Source organism: Ranitomeya imitator, chromosome 2, assembly GCF_032444005.1.
Source record: "Ranitomeya imitator isolate aRanImi1 chromosome 2, aRanImi1.pri, whole genome shotgun sequence".
Taxonomy (NCBI): Eukaryota; Metazoa; Chordata; class Amphibia; order Anura; family Dendrobatidae; genus Ranitomeya; species Ranitomeya imitator.
Window position 1 is genome coordinate 758,066,832 of NC_091283.1, and position 20,249 is coordinate 758,087,080.

Genomic DNA, 20,249 nt, shown 5'->3' on the forward strand with positions numbered 1-20,249 from the left:
GCCTCTGATGTCCATGCTCCCGATCTTGTTCGTGCCTTTCATATGGCTCATCCTGGTCGTCCTGGGGGCTCTGGTGAGGGTTCGGTGACCCCTCCTCAAGGGGGGGTACTGTTGTGAATTCTGTGGCAGAGCTCCCTCCTGTGGTCACAAGTGGTACTTCGGCTGATTCTCTCTGCGAGCTTCCGTTGGTGGAGGAAAGTGGTACTACGGCTTCTGAGTTTCCTTCCTCAGGTGATGTGATGAAGTCGTTAGGTGCTGCTCTATTTAACTCCACCTAGTGCTTTGATCCTGTCCTCCAGTCAATGTTCTAGTATTGGACCTGTTTCCTCCTGCATCGTTCCTGTGGCCTGCTGCTCTGCATAGCTAAGTTCTGCTTTGCTATTTTGTTTGCTGTTTTTTCTGTCCAGCTTGTCTATTTGTTTTTTCCTTCTTGCTGGAAGCTCTGGGACGCAGAGGGTGTACCTCCGTGCCGTTAGTTCGGTACGGAGGGTCTTTTTGCCCCCTTTGCGTGGTTTTTGTAGGGTTTTGTGTTGACCGCAAAGTTACCTTTCCTATCCTCGCTCTGTTCAGAAAGTCGGGCCTCACTTTGCTAAATCTATTTCATCTCTACGTTTGTCTTTTCATCTTAACTCACAGTCATTATATGTGGGGGCTGCCTTTTCCTTTGGGGTATTTCTCTGAGGCAAGGTAGGCTTATTTTCTATCTTCAGGCTAGCTAGTTTCTCAGGCTGTGCCGAGTTGCATAGGGAGCGTTAGGCGTAATCCACGGCTGCCTCTAGTGTGGTTGGAGAGGATTAGGGATTGCGGTCAGCAAAGTTCCCACATCTCAGAGCTCGTTCAATGTTTTTGGGTTATTGTCAGGTCACTGTATGTGCTCTGACCTCTATATCCATTGTGGTACTGAATTACCTTATCATAACACCCAAGCTGGCGACTATAAATATATATATATATATACAATTATACAGATATACAACTCTAATATAGTAATATCACTACAGTATACAGTGATATCCCAACAGTATCACACAGTAATAACCCACAATAACCAGTAACATCACAACAATATCACACAATATAAAAAAAAACAATTAACGGCACAATTACCCAAATCACACATACAATATCAGCCCTCCCACCTATGGCTAGCTAACCCTAATAAATAGTACTGGGCCTATTAAGAAAAGGGGATACAGAGTATACTTAAGCCATGTGGGTCCATCATCATTCCAGGCAATGCAGGCACAGCAAAATAGGCAGAGCACATATGTCTTGTGCCTTTTATGTCCAGCTAGAAGAGGTGTGTCCAGCCCCAGGTGTGTGGGGATGAGGTCACAAATCTATTGTCCACTGGCCTAAGTCCTAAATGAACCCTGATATACCAGCTTGAGGAGGGGGCTACTGAGCACATCTGGGGGAATTATATATCACTAAACACATCTCTATGTAAAGATATACATTTTGGAGCACTTCCCTTCTACACCCTGCACAAAATATGATCCCACACTGTCCCTCATATGGTATATGCTCTCCACACTGCTGCATCCTTTCCATATTTGATCCCCTCTTCACACTGTACTCTCACACTGTGTCCCTTTTGAAAGGCTGAGTCTCTATACTGTGCCCCCTCACCACACTCCCCCTATTTGGCATGCTCTCCCCTTTGGCTGTGCCCTTACATTGTTACTCCATGCTACTTCCACACTACTCAGTCCCTAGTCTGTGCCCACTCACACTTTTCTCCCCCCATACTGTCTTCTTGTACATTTTTCCCTCTCTCCCCATAGTGTCTTTAAATTTCTTCCGCTCCCCATATTGTCTCAAATATTTCCCACACACAGTAAATCTCCCACATACACTGTAAATCTCCCACACACACACAGTAAATCTCCCCCCACACAGTGTATCTCCCCACACACAGTATCTCTCCCCCCACACACACAGTATACCTCCCCACATGCACACAGTATATCTCCCCACACACAGTAAATCTCCCCCACCACATTAAATTACCTCTAGCACACACAGTAAATCTCCCCCCACACACAGAAAATCTCCCCACACACACAGTAAATCTCCCCCCACACACAGTAAATAGCCTCCCACACACAGTAAACATCCCACACACACACAGTAAATCTCCACCACCCTAACTCTCCCCTGTTACATTTAAGTGTTGGTATCTTCAGCTCCACTGAAGCATATACCACGAATGTTCTTCGCTCTTCGCAAGTGATGTCAGCAGCGTGTTATATGACCTGATCACACTGCTGATGTTGCTCTAACCGCTGGTAAGAAATTCGATTATACTCGCGTCTGAAAGCCGCATGTGAGATGGTTGTCAGCTTGACAGCCAGCTCAGAGTCCGGGGGGCCGCAAAATATAGCCGCTGGGGGAGACACTTCAGTCCGCCACATTAGGTGGCCAGACTGCACCCCCCTGCGACCGGGGCACATGCTTCGGGTGCCCCCTAGTAGGTATGTCTATGCCTTGGCACAGTAAGATGCTGCCACAGTTTTCCACACATAGAGATACCCAGCACAGTATGATGCTCCCTCTTTAACCACTTAAAGTTTGCTGCCTCCAAGGTGACCCCAAAAATTATGATGCTCCATCAGTTTCTGTAAAAAAAAAGTCATCTAGCACCTTCATCCTGATGTACGGCTCCAGTCTGTGCTGTGCGTGGATTTAGGCTCTGTGCAGTAGGCATGATCTAGTGATGTAATTCTGTCTGCTATGCTGAGACTCAGATGAACAGGCTGATTGGTGGAGCAGAAAGCCGATGGCTCCCTGTTCAGTTACTGTATTCAACTGTGTCTGCATCTTGAGTATACAGATACCTTTGAAATTGAGCCACATAGCACTAACTCAAACCATGGGTCCATAACAAACTGAGGGCTCCCCCAAAATGGAGAGCACCATCAACTTACAGAAATACAGGCTCCTCTCCACACAGGCCCATAGCGACCTAGTGAGCTGCTATTATTGACAATACACCCCTGACACAAAGCGGTTCTCTTTCATTTTAGTTAGTTTCAATTTTATTTAATTTATAAAATGATGAAGAACTCTGATCTTCAGAAAACATCAATTCAGGAAACCAGCGACACTTGTCTCTTTGAATTTGGGGTCACCTTGAGTGGACATGATGGGTAGTAATACTTGGTTCTTTCAAAGAGATGCATGCCTCTAAAATAAAGTTGTTGTTTATTTTAATTTCACATTGGTGTGTGGAATGAAGGATAGGACATTGACAAATGAGTCATGGTATCTATGTCTCAGAGCATAACAAGCTCTATTCCACTATCCCATAAGATTCAACTCTGTCATAATTTGATTTTCTGTCAGATTTGCTTTGAATCGGGATTGTGATGCTGCTGTCATCAATAAAACAACCATCAACTACAGCAGCTGTAACAGCTTCAGTTATGCGGAATACTCTAGAACTTGCTGAGGATGAGGAACAAGGAAGAGGATAGCGAACAAGATTTAGATGCTTGTAATGAGATTTGTTATACGTATCACAGCTTCGCTCTGCTTTTAGATGCATGTATAAGTATAAAAAAATAAACTACAAGATTTAGCTGTCTGATATTGACAATCATGACATTTCAGAAGCTAAGCAGCAGCCTATAAGTTGATTATATGCCATTTTACTTTTCACTACATGCCCTAATTTTATACACTTTGTGGACAAAAGTATTGGGAAACACCTTTTACCCCCAAGGGTGGTTTGTATGTTAATGACAGGCCAATTTTTACAATTCTGACCACTGTCCCTTTATGAGGTTATAACTCTGGATAGCTTCAACAGATCCCCGTGAATCTGACATTGTTTTCTCGTGACATATTTTCTTTGATATGACTTGCGTTTATTTGTGAAAAAAATGGAAATTTGACAAAAACTTTGAAAATTTCGCAATTTTCCAACTTTGACTTTTCATGCCCTTAAATCACACAGATACAGTTGTGGCCAAAAGTATTGACACCCCTGCAATTCTGTCAGATAATACTCAGGTTCTTCCTGAAAATGATTGCAAACACAAATTCTTTGTTATTATTATCTTCATTTAATTTGTCTTAAATGAAAAAACACAAAAAGAATTGTCCTAAAGCCAAATATGGATATAATTCCACACCAAACATAAAAAAGGGGGTGGACAAAAGTTTTGGCACTGTTCGAAAAATCATGTGATGCTTCTCTAATTTGTGTAATTAACAGCACCTGTAACTTACCTGTGGCACCTAACAGGTGTTGGCAATAACTAAATCACACTTGCAGCCAGTTGACATGGATTAAAGTTGACTCAACCTCTGTCCTGTGTCCTTGTGTGTACCATATTGAGCATGGAGAAAAGAAAGAAGACCAAAGAACTGTCTGAGGACTTGAGAAACCAAATTGTTAGGAAGCATGAGCAATCTCAAGGCTACAAGTCCATCTCACAACAAACCATTAAAGCAAGTACAAAATGGAATCCTAGACCAAGAAAAAAACCAAAAACACAAGGATCCCTAAAATATAACTTTTAATAAATAAAGCTAAAAAAAACTTTGTTCCAAATTTGAAGACATCAATAAAAAATAATAACAAAATATAAATAACCACAGGAATAATTGCAATGTAGGCTATCTGACCCTGTCAGCTGTCTTACTGCTATTCACTACCTGTCTGCGGAGGTTGGCACCCTAAGTTTCTGCGGTTGGTGCCCCCGCTCCACAATGACTGGCCCTGATAGCCCTAAATATTCCCTGTGATCCCTAACAAGTCGTGTCCCAATAACTTGATTACCCAAAAATTGAAAGCAATATAAAAAATTAGCAAAATTTTTGAAAAAAATAACAGAAAAAACTCAGAAAAAACAAAACTCAGCAAAGAAACAAAATGATTTCTTTAGCCAAAGACTCAAACCCTGAATAGGGTAGCCATATAAATCCCACCATTTTTGCAGAGAAAAGATTAATATCTCATTTATCCAACAATGCTCAATGTTAAAGGACCACTCAAACTGACTTATAATACACACCGACTGGTGAAGTCAGCCCTGTACATATATAAACACATATTCCCTGTGATCCCTGACAAGTAATTTCCCAAAGGGTTGGTTACCCAAAAAAAGAAAAATAATATAAACAAAATCAGCAAAAATTTGAAAAAAATAGAAAAAACACAACAAAACAAAACTCAGCAAAAAAAGTAGAGTTAGTAGTTACTCTAACCCCAGGCTAAAACCCTAAATAGGGTAGTCGTATATATCCAACCAATTTTGGGGCAAAAAAGGGGGGGTAAATAATTATTGATGTCTCGTTTATCCAAAAATGCTCAATGATGGAGGACCACTCCAACTGACTCATAATACCCACATAATAGTGAGGTCAGCCTTACAGATACATAAGTACAAAAACCACATAGTCAAATGACTGGTTTACATCTGCAAAAACACTCACAGAGTGGTAGCCCCAAAGTGAAACACACAGACATATCCCACAGAGATCTCTAAACAAAATGTCATTTTCAGTTGCTCTAATGGCAACATCCCATTTTGATAAATCAATCACTAAAATCTATAAGGCACTTTTTACTCATCTGGTTCCCAGTGATCCATCAACAGCACCAAGGACATCCATTCAGCCATGTAAAAAGAACTCCAATCGGGGTGTCATCCCCAATAATACCCGACGTGTTTCCCCCCAGTGGGAATACCGGGGGTTCATCAGCGGGTATTGACCGTCCAGATGGTGAGAGTGTGACCCTCGCACTGTGTGCATGGCATTATGAAGTCTGAAGACTACCAACAAATTTTGCAGCATAATGTAGGGCCCAGTGTGAGAAAGCTGGGTCTCCCTCAGAGGTCATGCGTCTTCCAGCAGGACAATGACCCAAAACACACTTCAAAAAGCACTAGAAAATGGTTTGAGAGAAAGCACTGGAGACTTCTAAGGTGGCCAGCAATGAGTCCAGACCTGAATCCCATAGAACACCTGTGGAGAGATCTAAAAATGGCAGTTTGGAGAAGGCACCCTTCAAATATCAGGGACCTGGAGCAGTTTGCCAAAGAAGAATGGTCTAAAATTCCAGCAGAGCATTGTAAGAAACTCATTGATGGTTACTGAAAGCGGTTGGTCGCAGTTGTTTTGGCTAAAGGTTGTGCAACCAAGTATTAGATTGAGGGTGCCAATACTTTTTTCTGGCCCATTTTTGGAGTTTTGTGTGAAATTATCAATGTTTTGCTTTTTGCTTCATTCTCTTTTGTGCTTTTTCATTTAAGACAAATTAAATGAAGATAATAATACCAAAGAATTTGTGATTACAATCATTTTCAGGAAGAAACTGAGTATTATCTGACAGAATTGCAGGGGTGTCAATACTTTTGGCCACAACTGTATGTCACACAAAATACTTAATAAGTAACATTTCCCACAAGTCTACTTTGCATCAGCAGAATTTTGGAACCAAAATTTATTTTTATTAGGGATTTATAAGGGTTAAAAGCTGACCAGCGATTTCTCATTTTTACAACACCATTTATTTTAGTGACCACATCACATTTGAAGTCATTTTGAGGGATCTATATGATAGAAAATACCCAAAAGTTACACCATTCTAAAAACTACACCCCTCAATGTGCGCAGAACCACATTCAAGAAGTTTATTAACCCTTCTGGTGCTTCACAGGAATTTTTGGAATGTTTTAAAAAAAATGAACATTTAACTTTTTTTCACAAAAAATTACTTCAGATCCAATTTTTTTTAATTTTCCCAAGGGTAACAGGAGAAATTGGACCCCAAAGGTTATTGTGCAATTCATCCTGAGTACGCTGATACCCCATATGTGGGGGGAACCACTGTTTGAGCGCATGACAGAGCTCAGAAGGGAAGGAGCGCCGTTTGACTTTTCAACGCAAAATTGGCTGGAATTGAAATCGGACGCCATGGAGAGCCCCTGATGTGCATAAACAGTTGAAACTCCCCACAAGTGACACCATTTTATAAACTAGACCACCCAAGGAACTTATCTAGATGTGTGGTGAGAACTTTGAAACCCCAAGGGCTTCACAGAAGTTTATAACTTGGAGCCATAAAATTAAAAAAATCATATTTTTTCCACAAAAATTATCTTTTCATCCCCAATTTTAATTTTCCCAAGGGTGACAGGAACCCAAAAGTTATTGTGCAATTTGTCCTGAGTACGCTGATACCCCATATGTGGGGAGGAACCACTATCTGGGCGCATGGCAGAGCTTGGAAGGGAAGGAGCGCCGTTTGACTTTTCAATGCAAAATTGGCTGGAATTGAGATCGGATGCTATGTCGTATTTGGAGAGCCCCTGATGTGCCTAAACAGTGGAAACCTCACACAAGTGACAACCTTTTGGAAACTAGACCCCATAGGAACTTATCTAGATGTGTGGTGAGAACTTTGAACCCCCAGGTGTTTCAGTAAAGTTTATAGCACTCGGGCTCTCCCCTGCTCTGTCGGCAATAGGCACAAGCATGGGAGAAAGGAGGTCCAAGGAGCTGTGCATGCCCTCAGAGCTGCAGCTCCCAGAAAGAGACATTCAGAAGGCAGAACTGTATTGCAGCGAGCGTGAAGGAAGTCAAAGGAGAGGATACCAGAAGGGGACCAGTCCGACACAGGCTGCCTCCTTCTGAGTAAGGACCTTTATGCTTTGCTCCAGAGACCCGGCAGGACAGCTAATTGCAGGTTACCTGTCCGCCCCTACACCCAGGAGGCATGGTGGCACCCTCAGAGGCCGGGGCGTGCTAGAGTCCCTATAAACAGCCTCAAGCCACCAGTCATACAGGTATTGTCCTATCCTATAGGGGGGACAGAGAGAGAGACACCACATCTGTGAGACCCTTATGTGAAACCATAGGCAGTAAGGGACTACACCACTACAGCGCAAGGGAAGGCTATTGATTTCCACCTGGATAAGGGGACTCTGGACTTGCTAAATACCGGTATTCCAAAGGGGAATTACAAATGTGGCCATTGCACTTTCTGTAACCAGCATGCTACTGAGCGGGTTTTGCATATGGGAGCAGTAGATCACTTAGTCACTGAGTTCATTAAATGTAAAACGGATCTTGTGGTTTATGTCATCTTTTGCCCTTGTAAGTATTTTTTGTTGGGAAAACAATACGCCTGTTGTATGTCAGGTTCTGAGAACATTGTAAGTCCATTCTATCAGGAAAGGGAGTCCCTAGATTGATTTATCATGTTAAGGATAAGCACGATGGGAACTCCGCGGTGTTAATGTTCGCGGGGATTGAAAGGTTATGTCAGTGTTCTTATAGTGACTAAGTCTGCTTACGTTTGAGTTTCCTACCCTGACGTTGCAGTACAGGTCGGTAGGATTAGTTGAAGGCAGTGGAGATAATGATTGGGTGTTTTTTCGTATAAAGGTTTCTTTCCCTCTTTTGGGCGGATAAGAATTAGCATAATGCTCCCGTGTAATTAATGTTGCAGATACTCAGGATTAAGTTTAAATTTGTTCTTGTTTTTATTTGTGCAATTTTAATGTTTTTTATTTCTCGGTAAGTGGGAGGGGCTTGACGGGGATGTGTGTTGTGGCCGGCATATCTCTTCCTCTGTCATGTCCTCACACATGCAAACCCATGGAAGCTCAAGCACATTCCTCACTCCCCCGGCCATGAAGTTTTAACATGAAGATTGAATAAAGTTGGAATTTTAGATCGGTGAGTGCCTTCTCTTTTTCTTCATCTATGGCATTGGATTTATATGTTTTTTTCTCAGAAGAGCACCCGGGATCTGAATGTGTGGCTGGTTCCAAAAAGGACTATTGATTGACAACTGGGACCTCATTTGGGACTACCTCTAATTTTCAGACAGTGCCGTTCATTTTTTTTGTCTTTTTTTGCTTGTAACTATGGCCATTATGACCAAAAAGTTCAATGTTAGCTTCATCAGACCATAGGACATGTCTCCAAAAATTAAGGTCTGCGTTCTTGTGTGCATTTGTAAACATTAATCTGGCTTTTTTATGTTTCTTTTGGAGGAATAGCTTCTTCCTGGCAGAGGCGCCTTTCAGCCCATGTTGATACAGTACTCGTTTCACTATGGATATTGACACAATCTTACTAGCTTCCGAAATCATCTTCACAAGGTCTTTTGCTTTTGTCCTTGGGTTGATATGCACATGTTGGACCAAAGCACGTTCATCTCTGGGACACAGAACCCATCTCTGTCTTGTTTGTACTTGCGTATAATTGTTTGTTCAGATGAACGAGGCACCTTCAGGTATCTTGAAATTGTGCCCAAGGATGAGCCAGACGTGTGCAAGTCCACAATTCTCTTCCTGATATCTTGGCTGATTTCTTGGGACTTTCCCATGATCATACACAAAGAAGCAGTTTGGTTCATGTGTGCATTAAAATAGATCCTCCGGTGTGTCTCTAATTAACACAGATGTTTCCAAAAAACCTATCAGAAGAATCCAAACACATGACATGATCATATGGGCAGTCCAGAATTGTTTAAAGGCATAGTAATCTTAGTGTATGTAACTTTTGACTTTACAGTAAGGCCGGTTTCACACGTCAGTGGGTCCGGTACGTGAGGTGACAGTTTCCTCACGTACCGGAGCCACTGACACACGTAGACACATTAAAATCAATGCATCTGTGCAGATGTCATTGATTTTTTGCGGACCGTGTCTCCGTGTGCCAAACACGGAGACATGTCAGTGTTCGTGGGAGCGCACAGATTACACGGACCCATTAAAGTCAATGGGTCCATGTAAAACACGTACCGCACATGGACGTTGTCCGTGTGCAGTCCGTGTGCCGTGCAGGAGACAGAGCTATAGTAAGCGCAGTCCCCCCCACTGGTGCTGAAGCCACGATTCATATCTTCGCTGCAGCAGCATTTGCTGTAGAGAAGATATGAATAATCGTGTTTAAAATAAATATCCATGTGCCCACCCCCCTCCCGCCAACCTGTGCGCCCGCCCGCTGTTGTTAAAATACTCACCTGGCTCCCTCGCTGGCTGGCGCTGCTTCCTGTCCTGGCCACATCTTCTATTGTATGAGCGGTCACGTGGGGCCCCCCATTACAATCATGAATATGCGGCTCCACCTCCCATAGGGGTGGAGCCGCATATTCATTACTGTAAATGAGCGGTCCCATGTGACCGCTGTAGCTTCTTTCCTGCCAAGAGATCAGGTTTTGCTGCAGAAAAGAAACGCTGAAAAAAACGTCTAGTGTGAACTTACCCTAATTGAGGTGTTTAGCAATCTTGACAACTAGTTGCACACTATAGTTTTAAAAATCACTTTGCTCTTCAACAGAGAGAATTTTTAATAAGAGACAAATTGCAGTTATTTGTTTTTTCAAGTACTTTGTAATTTTATTCATTTAATAAGAGGTAACCTTTAATTGTTTAAATGTGTGTGTGAGGGGCCAGAATGCTACAAAGACACCCATATAAACACATCAGGTGAATACCAATTACATGTAGATACTGGAGTGAGATTGGAATCCATTATCCCAGAGGTGTCCATTGAGCCATTGTGCTGTATAAACTACCTGGGTTGGACTATTAGGACGTAAATTGACCTAAACTGTGAAGAAACCACAACACAAACCTCATGTGGGCTCACTGAATGAGAAAACAGAGTATAACTCCTTGAATTAGTATCATGCTGTATTAATTAACTTCACATATCCGTGACTGGAGTCCTCTTGATTACTCAAGACTCATAACTTGTTTTTTTCTGAAGTGAAATGCCTTTTAACTAATTAGTGAAAATAATTAATGTTAGCAGCAGCGATGTCATACTCTATAAAGCTACATGCTTAATCTTGTTAGTATAAATCAGGCTTGAGAGATCCCTGTGAAACATAGTTATAATAATAATAATTTTTTATTTATATAGCGCCAACATATTCCGCAGCGCTTTACAAATTATAGAGGGGACTTGTACAGACAATAGACATTACAGAATAACATAGTTAATGAGGAATGGTAAACATTAGAGCTGATGGGTGTATTTTCTCAGGAAAATTCTGGTGATGGGCACAACTAAGTGGAGTTGAATTTTAAGAACCTAATGGCAACTAATTGTATTGCATGAACTATGAACTTTGCTTGTGGCTGGAATCACTAATATTATCTTCTAATTAATGTAACAATATCAAGAAACTTGCACACCTTAAAGGCCTTGTCTCTTGTTCTTAAATGGTTAAAACTGTAAAGAGCTTGTAAAAACAAGCAACTTTGTAATTTACCTCTCCCTTCTCTTCTATTGTGGCACAGGGTGGTAGCCCTGAGCGAGGTACTCATCTCTTGCACCCTGGCATGCTACATGAAGATGGGGGTCCTGGCTGGGTGTGTGCACTTGTGCTACTGGGGCGCTACACCTTTGCAGGCTGCATGTTACAGGTGGCTTTGGATGTCCCGGATGTTGAACAGTTCAATGAGGGAGACCATTAATCAAAAATAAACTTTTTACCTAATGGTGACTTTGTAGGAATTATGTACAGTAGATAGCGGGTACACAACTTTATGCACATTTCCTTCACCCTTCACAATAAGGAGCATTTTACACACACAGTTCCAACTCCTTTTCCGTTACTCGTTCATTATCTCCACTGTTTCACTTTCCTTCACCACAGGCCAGCTCAGTACTATAGGCCAGGTAGCAAGATTCCTATTTTCAACTCACGTTTCCATGTCTTTTTCCCCCTCAAGGGAACTATGTTGCCAGTGTGGCTGATACTTCTGTCATTGATGCCTTGGAATTCTCACCCAGGCCACTCTCTCTCTTTGCCTCACGTACTCTGTCCCATCTTGGCCCTCTGCCTTTCGGAGTTATAAATTGGGCTGTACTGCTAAGCATCATCTCTCAGGACCCATCTCCGCTCGACAACCCCATCCTCCTGTCTGTTTTCCTTTCCTCCTGTTCACACTAACCACCATCTTAGTCTCTCCTTACTTCAGAAGCATGCACATCATGTGGCACTGCTTCCTGTCCGGACCACCACCATTAGGGGCTTATATACAGCATTCTGTAATGCTGTAGATAAGCCCCCGATGTATCCTGAAAGATAAGAAAAACAAGTTAGATTATACTCACCCGGGGGGTGGACCGGTGAGGTCCGGGTCCGGCGCCTCCCATCTTCATGCGATGACGTCCTCTTCCTTGCTTCTGTTGTGGCTCCCACGTAGGCGTACTGATTTGCCCTGTTGAGGGCACGTAAAGTACTGCAGTGCGCAGGCCCTCCTCTCTGACCTTTGCGCACTGCAGTACTTTGGGCAGAGAATTACGCCTGTACAGGAGCCGCAACAGAAACAAGGAAGAAGACATCATCGCATGAAGATGGGAGGCGCCGGACCCGGACCTGCAGCACCCATCGGACCCGGACCGCCCTTGGGTGAGTATAATCTAAGTTGTTTTTCATATTTTTCAGGTTACATCGGGGGCTTATCTACAGCATTTCTGAATGCTGTAGATAAGCCCCTAATGGCGATGGCCACATCTTATATGCGAAAAATGAGGTGACAGATTCCCTTTAAGTCCACTTTAGATACACACTGGGCTCTAACTGACAATCTGGCAGGAAAATATCTCTATCTCTTCAACTTAGCCCCTCCAACTCTTTGGGTTAGTCCCAATGATTAATTCTAACTTTATTGTCAGACAGAAAACAATAACAACACTATTAAAGCATATCACAGTTCAAATTCCACAATTCAATAATACACTTGTTCTCCAAGAGGGAACGTGGGCAATATGTCCATCTCCTTACACTCTCTTAATTTTTAGTTTACAGCTCCTTGCCAAGGTGATCATCCACCGTAGGCAAGGAGCTTACATTAGAGCTCGCAAGGGCTGCTCTGAAGCTGGCCAGACTTATAGATCTTCAGTCCCTCTGCGCCTGTCCCATGCTGAGGAGGAAAAGCTGCCTCTGGTAGACTGGGAGAGCATGCAGATCGAATTTGTGGTGCGACCATGCCACTGGCCCAAACTGTCAATCATAAGGAGGGAACCATCCCCAGCAACCAAGAAGCCAGGCAAAAAAGCAGTGCACTATTGAAGACAGAGGTTAGACCACTCCTTATAGCATGATTTATACATACTGTGACAGGGCCACTGGTGTCGTACATGAGAGATGTGTCACAAAGATTGCTTTCCTGTGTGATGTAAAAGCCATAAGTGTTTTCTCCAGCATGATATGTCCCGAGAGCAATCCAGTCGCTTTATGGGCATGGCTTTCATGGTGGGTAAGTCAGAGATGGGCCGGACGCCTACCCACCATATCTCCACCTCCAGGGTGTGGCTTGATTGATTCCTATAAACACCAACAAGATTCTTACACCTGTCACCTGGAATTTTGAACCACTCTTCTCTTGAAAACTGCTACAAGTCTTTCATATTTGAACTGTGCTTTCTCCTAACAGCAATTTTAAGATCTCTCCACAGGTATTCAATGGGATTTAGATCCGGACTCATTGCTGGCCACTTCAGAACTCTCCAAGACTTTATTTCCATCCATTTCTGGGTCCTTCTTGAAGTATGTTTGGGGTTACTGCCCTGCTTGAAAACGAATGAGCTAGTAAGCAAACCCAGCATTGTGACACTTAGCACTACATTGTGACCGAAAATCCATTGTTAATTTTCAGATTTCATCATATCTTGCACACAGTGGAAGAGGTAGCAAAACAACCCCAAACCATTTTTTAACATCCACCATATTTAACTGTAGGTACTGTGTTATTTTCTTTGTAGTAGTCCTCATTCCATTTTATGTAAACCTAAGAATGATCTGCTTTACCAAGAAGCTGTTTTGGCCTCATCTGCTTACTAGATGGCTGTTTTGGTCTCATCCAGGGGCGGATTATAATAAGGTCAGTGGTGTGGGGGGGCCCTGGGCTACCGCCCAGATTGCCCGCCGCCATGAGGGCATTGCTGCCCTGACTGGTGTATGGGCCCGGTGGGCAGAGGGGGCCCGCATCGGGCCCCGTCTCATCTGCTCACCGGGCCCCTATTGGCGCTGCGGCAGTTAAACGCTATTGATGTGCGGGCGCGCCCACACGTCAATAGTTAACAGCCGGCAGCTGACCTCAGCCGCAGCATGCACGTCGCCGGCTTCTGACGTCATTGTCAGTCGCCGGCGAGTGCGCGCTGCTGGAGGGAGCTGCTTCGCCGAAGGAGCCCGGACAGGTGAGGAGAACTCTTTTCTTTTTTTAAATTGCTAACAGCAATCCGGGGGGACCAGGCCAGAGTGCTGGACACACTGGGGGCAGGATGCTGGACACACTGGGGGCAATATGTTGAACACAATGGGGCAGAGATGCTGGACACACTGGGGGCAATATGCTGGACAAACTGGGGCAGATTGCTGGAGACACTGGGGGCAATATGCTGGAGACACTGGGGGCAAATATGCTGGACACACTGGGGGCAAATATGCTGGAGCACTGGAGGCAGAATGCTGGACACACTGGGGGCAATATGCTGGACACTGGGGGCAATATGCTGGACACTGGGGGCAATATGCTGGACACCCTGGGGGCAATATGCTGGACACCCTTGGGGCAATATGATGGACACAATGGGGCAGAGATGCTGGACACACTGGGGGCAATATGCTGGACAAACTGGGGCAATATGCTGGACACACTGGGGCAATATGCTGGACACACTGGGGCAGAGATGCTGGACACACTGGGGGCAATATGCTGGAGACACTGGGGCAGAATGCTGGACAAACTGGGGGCAATATGCTGTACACACTGGGGTCAATATGCTGGACACACTGGGGGCAATATGCTGGAGACACTGGGGCAAATATGCTAAACACACTGGGGGCAATGTTGCTGGACACACTGGGGGCAATGTTGCTGGACACACTGGGGGCAATGTTGCTGGACACACTGGGGGCAATTGTTATGACCTGGTGGTCAAGACAATAATGGACCTGGTGGTTAAGAGCACACGGAAAGACCTGATAGTTACTGATAATAAAGGACGAGCTCTGGGACGTGAGAACTCTGCTGACCGCAATCCCTAAACCTATCAACCACACGAGAAATAGCCGTGTGTCACGCCCGCACATACTTACCCGGCTTCTCCCATCCCTCGGCGCGCTCACGATGCTGTCCCGCGCCGCTCTGCCTCCTCCTTCGCCGGCTCTCGGCGTCTGGTCTCTTCGCGCATGCGCGGTCGCGTCTCCCCCATCGCTGAGCCTTCTGGGAGGTCGCGACCCGGTGGCTCCGCCCCAACATGGCGGCGCCCATCGGGTATTTCTTCCCGGCGTCTTCCTAGGTAAGATGCCTTTGCTTTGTAGGTGCACTGTCTGCCGTCAGTGTCCCTATGCCCTAGGCTCCCCTGTACCAGTGACTTTTCTCAGCCCAGTCCTTGCTTTGTCTCTGTATCCTGCCAGTCCGTGTTCCTGTTGTATCCTGCCAGTCCGTGTTCCTGCTGTATCCTGCCAGTCCGTGTTCCTGCTGTATCCTCCCAGTCCGTGTTCCTGCTGTATTCTGCCAGTCCGTGTTCCTGCTGTATCCTGCCTGTCCGTGTTCCTGCTGTATTCTGCCAGTCCGTGTTCCTGCTGTATCCTGCCAGTCCGTGTTCCTGCTGTGTCCTGCCAGCCTGTGTTCCTGCTGTATCCTGCCAGTCCGTGTTCCTGCTGTGTCCTGCCAGCCCGTGTTCCTGCTGTATCCTGCCTGTCCGTGTTCCTGCTGTATCCCGCCAGTCCGTGTTCCTGTTGTATCCTGCCGGTCCGTGTTCCTGCTGAGTCCTGCCGTTCCGTGTTCCAGACATTCTTTCAGTTAAGTCTTGTTTTCCTATTATTCCCTTCCATCCTTATAGCCTGTGGTTTCCTTCTTTATTTTGGGTCGTCCCTTTGGCTCTAGCTGTTGTGTCTCCATTCCCCCGAGGTCCTGCTCCTAACACTCCCTGTATAGGGGGTGATTCCATCTGGTCCACTCGACCCCGGGGGCTCTAGAGTCACGACCCAGAGGGTCCACTCTCGGATTTCTGTCCGAATACTTACAGGAAGCAAAGGCCATGGACCCCGCTGGGGCCTCTGCTACGCAAAAAGAGCTACTCTTTTTGCGGGAGAATCAGTCCCGTATGATGTCCTTTATGAAGGCTATGGATTCTCGTTTGTCCACGCTCCAGTCCTCCGATCCTGGCAACGCCGCTCTACTCATTGGCTTACAGCAAGAGTTAGCTCAGCAGCGTGACACCCAGGCCCATATACTTAGTTATATGTCTTCTATTGACGATCGGCTGCTTTCCATCTAGACAGCCGCTTCTACGTCTGCTCCTGCTTCCCACCCTCCACCCCGCTTGGCTAAACCGCCTCGGTACAATGGGGATCCTAAGTCCTGCCGAGGATTTCTAAACCAATGCCGTCTTCACTTTGAGCTTCTGCCCCAGCATTACCCGACGGATCGGTCCAAAGTTGCGTTTTTGATTTCCCATCTAGAGGGTGACGCCTTGGCATGGGTTAATCCACTCTGGGAGCGAGACGATCCCCTAGTCTCCCGGTTGTCTGAATTTTTGGAGACTTTCCGTCTTGTCTTTGACGAACCTGGACGACTGGCCTCTACAACTGAAGCCCTATTCTCTCTCCATCAGGGATCGTTATCCGTAGGCCAGTACGCTATTCAGTTCCGCACCCGCTCCTCTGACTTGGGCTGGAACAATGAGGCGTTGGTGGGTGCTTTCTGGCGGGGTCTCTCTGGGCGCATAAAGGATGAGTTAGCTGGTCGGGACACCCCTACGGTTTTGGAGGAATTAATTTCCTTAGCGACCCGTATTGACCTTCGGTTCCAAGAACGCGCTCGCGAGCGGAGGTCTCTTCGTCCTTCTTCTGCCACCTGTAAGCCACTCAGTCCACAGCCTAGAACCTCCTCTCAGGTGTCCGCACCGGAACCTATGCAAGTGGACCGTCTTAAAATGTCCGAACAACGTCGTAAAGAGAGGCGCACTCAGGGGTTATGTTTTTACTGCGGAAGTGCTGCTCATTTATTGCGCTCTTGCCCTGAACGTCCGGAAAACTCCTCCGCCTAGGTGTGTGTGATTCATCTCAACCCCTTACTTTGTCCGTTCTTTTGCATATTGCGGGCAAGGGCGTTTCTCTGGATGCGTATGTGGATTCGGGCGCTGCCGGGAATTTTATTAGGTTGGAAGAGGTTTTGAAATTCTCCGTTCCAGTCAGAACCTTAGAGGCTCCTGTGATTCTAGCATCTGTGGATGGTAAACCTTTACAGGAGACCATTACTCAAGTGACTCTTGAGGTGGAACTTCAGGTTGGGGCTCTGCACAAGGAGAGAATTGCATTTTATGTTTTAGCGGGTCTGTCTCATCCTATGCTCTTAGGTCTTCCTTGGTTACGGAGCCACGAGCCCATTTTTGATTGGCGCAATGGTAATATCTTGCGCTGGGGTGAGCTTTGTCGGGAACGTTGTCTGCTGCCGGTGCGTCCTGTGGGATATTCCTCTAATTCTTCTCCTTCTTCTTCCTTTCCCGCCTTACCCTCTGTCTACAGCGCTTTTTTTGATGTCTTCAACAAGAAGGAGGCTGAGGAGCTTCCGCCTCACCGTCTCTATGATTGTCCCATAGATCTCGTGCCTGGAACTAACCCGCCCAGGGGCAGAATCTATCCTCTCTCTCCTGCTGAGACTCAAGCTATGTCTGAGTACATTCAAGAAAATCTTGCTAAAGGTTTCATCCGCAAGTCTTCTTCTCCGGCCGGAGCAGGGTTTTTTTTCGTGAAGAAGAAAGACGGTTCCCTCCGTCCCTGCATTGATTATCGAGGCCTAAACAACATCACGGTGAAGAACAAATATCCTCTGCCACTCATTCCGGAACTCTTCGACCGTCTTCGGGGTGCGCAAATCTTTACCAAATTAGATCTACGTGGCGCATACAATCTGGTTCGTATTCGTGCAGGCGATGAGTGGAAGACCGCCTTCAATACTCGTGACGGTCACTACGAATACTTGGTTATGCCGTTTGGTCTCTGCAACGCCCCCGCGGTTTTCCAGGAATTTGTGAACGATGTATTTCGGGATCTTCTCTACTCCTCAGTCGTGGTTTACCTTGACGACATCCTCATCTTCTCTCCGGATCTCTCCACTCACAGGCGAGATGTCCGCCGAGTCCTGCAAAGGCTAAGAGAGAATCATCTGTTCGCTAAGATTGAAAAGTGCGTCTTTGAACAGTCCTCTCTTCCCTTCCTTGGGTATATTGTCTCAAGATCTGGCTTAGAGATGGATCCAGAGAAGGTTTCTGCTGTCCTGAATTGGCCTCGTCCTCTTGGAACAAAAGCAATCCAACGTTTTCTTGGCTTTGCCAACTACTATAGACAATTTATTCCTCATTTTTCTTCCATGACCAAGCCTATCTCTGCCCTAGTTCGCAAGGGAGTCAATTCCAGCCTTTGGACCCCTGAGGCTGAAGAGTCTTTTTTGTCCCTTAAACAAAGTTTCGCTACGGCCCCTGTGCTTCATCGTCCTGATGCTAATAGACCGTTTGTCCTTGAGGTCGACGCATCTTCTATTGGAGCTGGAGCAGTACTTTTGCAAAGATCTTCGTCCGGACGTTTGGTGACCTGTGGTTTCTTTTCTAAAACTTTTTCCGCTCCTGAGCGTAACTACTCTATAGGGGATAAGGAGCTATTGGCTATCAAGCTAGCCTTGGAAGAATGGCGTTATCTTCTTGAAGGGTCTCTTCATCCATTCATCATTTACACTGACCACAAGAATCTGGCCTATATTCAGTCTGCCCAAAGACTAAATGCACGACAAGCCAGATGGTCTTTATTCTTCGGACGATTTGAGTTTGAACTTCATTTCCGACCTGGAAATAAGAATGTCAAAGCAGATGCTCTTTCGAGATCCTTTCAACCTCAGGACATGGAGGATTCTCCGGCTCACATCATTGATCCTGCGAGGATCGTCACTCTTGCTCCTCTAAGAGTGATTCCTACTCCTCCTGGCAAGACTCTTGTGGCTAATCAAGACAAGGAGAGAGTTTTACGTTGGGGTCACTCCTCCAAAATTGCAGGACATGTAGGAGTCAAGAAGACACTGTCTCTTATCTCTCGGCACTACTGGTGGCCATCTCTCCGTCAAGACGTCACCAAATTCATCGCTTCTTGTCCTTCTTGTGCAAAAAATAAAGTCCCTAGGCAGCTTCCCTCCGGTCTCCTGCATCCTCTGCCTGTGCCTTCCGTTCCATGGAGTGATATCGCTATGGACTTCATCACTGATCTACCTTCTTCCTTGAATTGCTCTGTCATCTTGGTTGTTGTAGATCGGTTCTCTAAAATGGCTCACTTCATCGCTTTGCCTGGTCTGCCTTCCGCTCCTGAGTTGGCAAAGATCTTTTTACACCAAGTCTTCCGTCTTCATGGTTTTCCACATCATATTGTCTCAGACCGTGGAGTACAATTTACCTCACGTTTTTGGAGAGCTCTCTGCAGTCTATTAAAGGTTAACTTGGACTTCTCTTCCACCTATCACCCTCAGTCCAACGGACAAGTGGAGCGAGTTAATCAAGTTCTGACTACATATCTGCGACACTTCACCAATGCACACCAAGATGACTGGGTCTCTCTTCTCCCTTGGGCTGAATTCTCTTACAACAATCTTCCCAGCGAGTCTTCCTCCAAATCTCCCTTTTTCGTAGTCTATGGTCAACATCCGAACATTCCTCTTCCTGTTTCTCTTTCCTCGGGGGTACCGGCAGCGGATTTCTTGTCCCGGGAATTCTACGAATTCTTTACGATTTGGAATGAGACCAAAGTGGCTCTTGAGAAAGCTAGCCTTAATATGAAAAGGTTTGCTGACAAGAAGCGTTTGGATGCTCCGCCATATTCTCCGGGTGATAAAGTTTGGCTCTCCTCTCGCTATATCAAGCTTAAAATTCCCTCTTACAAACTGGGTCCTCGCTACATTGGTCCTTTTCCTATCTTGAGTCGCATTAATGATGTCTCTTATAAGTTGAAGCTACCTGCCTCTTTGCGCATCCCCAATGCCTTCCATGTGTCTCTTCTTAAACCCGCAGTCTTTAATTGTTTTCACTCCGCTACCTCTTCCTCTCCTCAGCTCTGTACTTCTGATGGAATCTTTAATGTTAAAGATATTCTTGCCAAAAAAGTAGTTAGGGGTAAAACTTATTTTTTGATTGATTGGGAGGGATTTGGCCCTGAGGAGAGGTCCTGGGAGCCCCGAGAGAACATCAACGCTCCCCTTATCATGAAAAGATTCCTT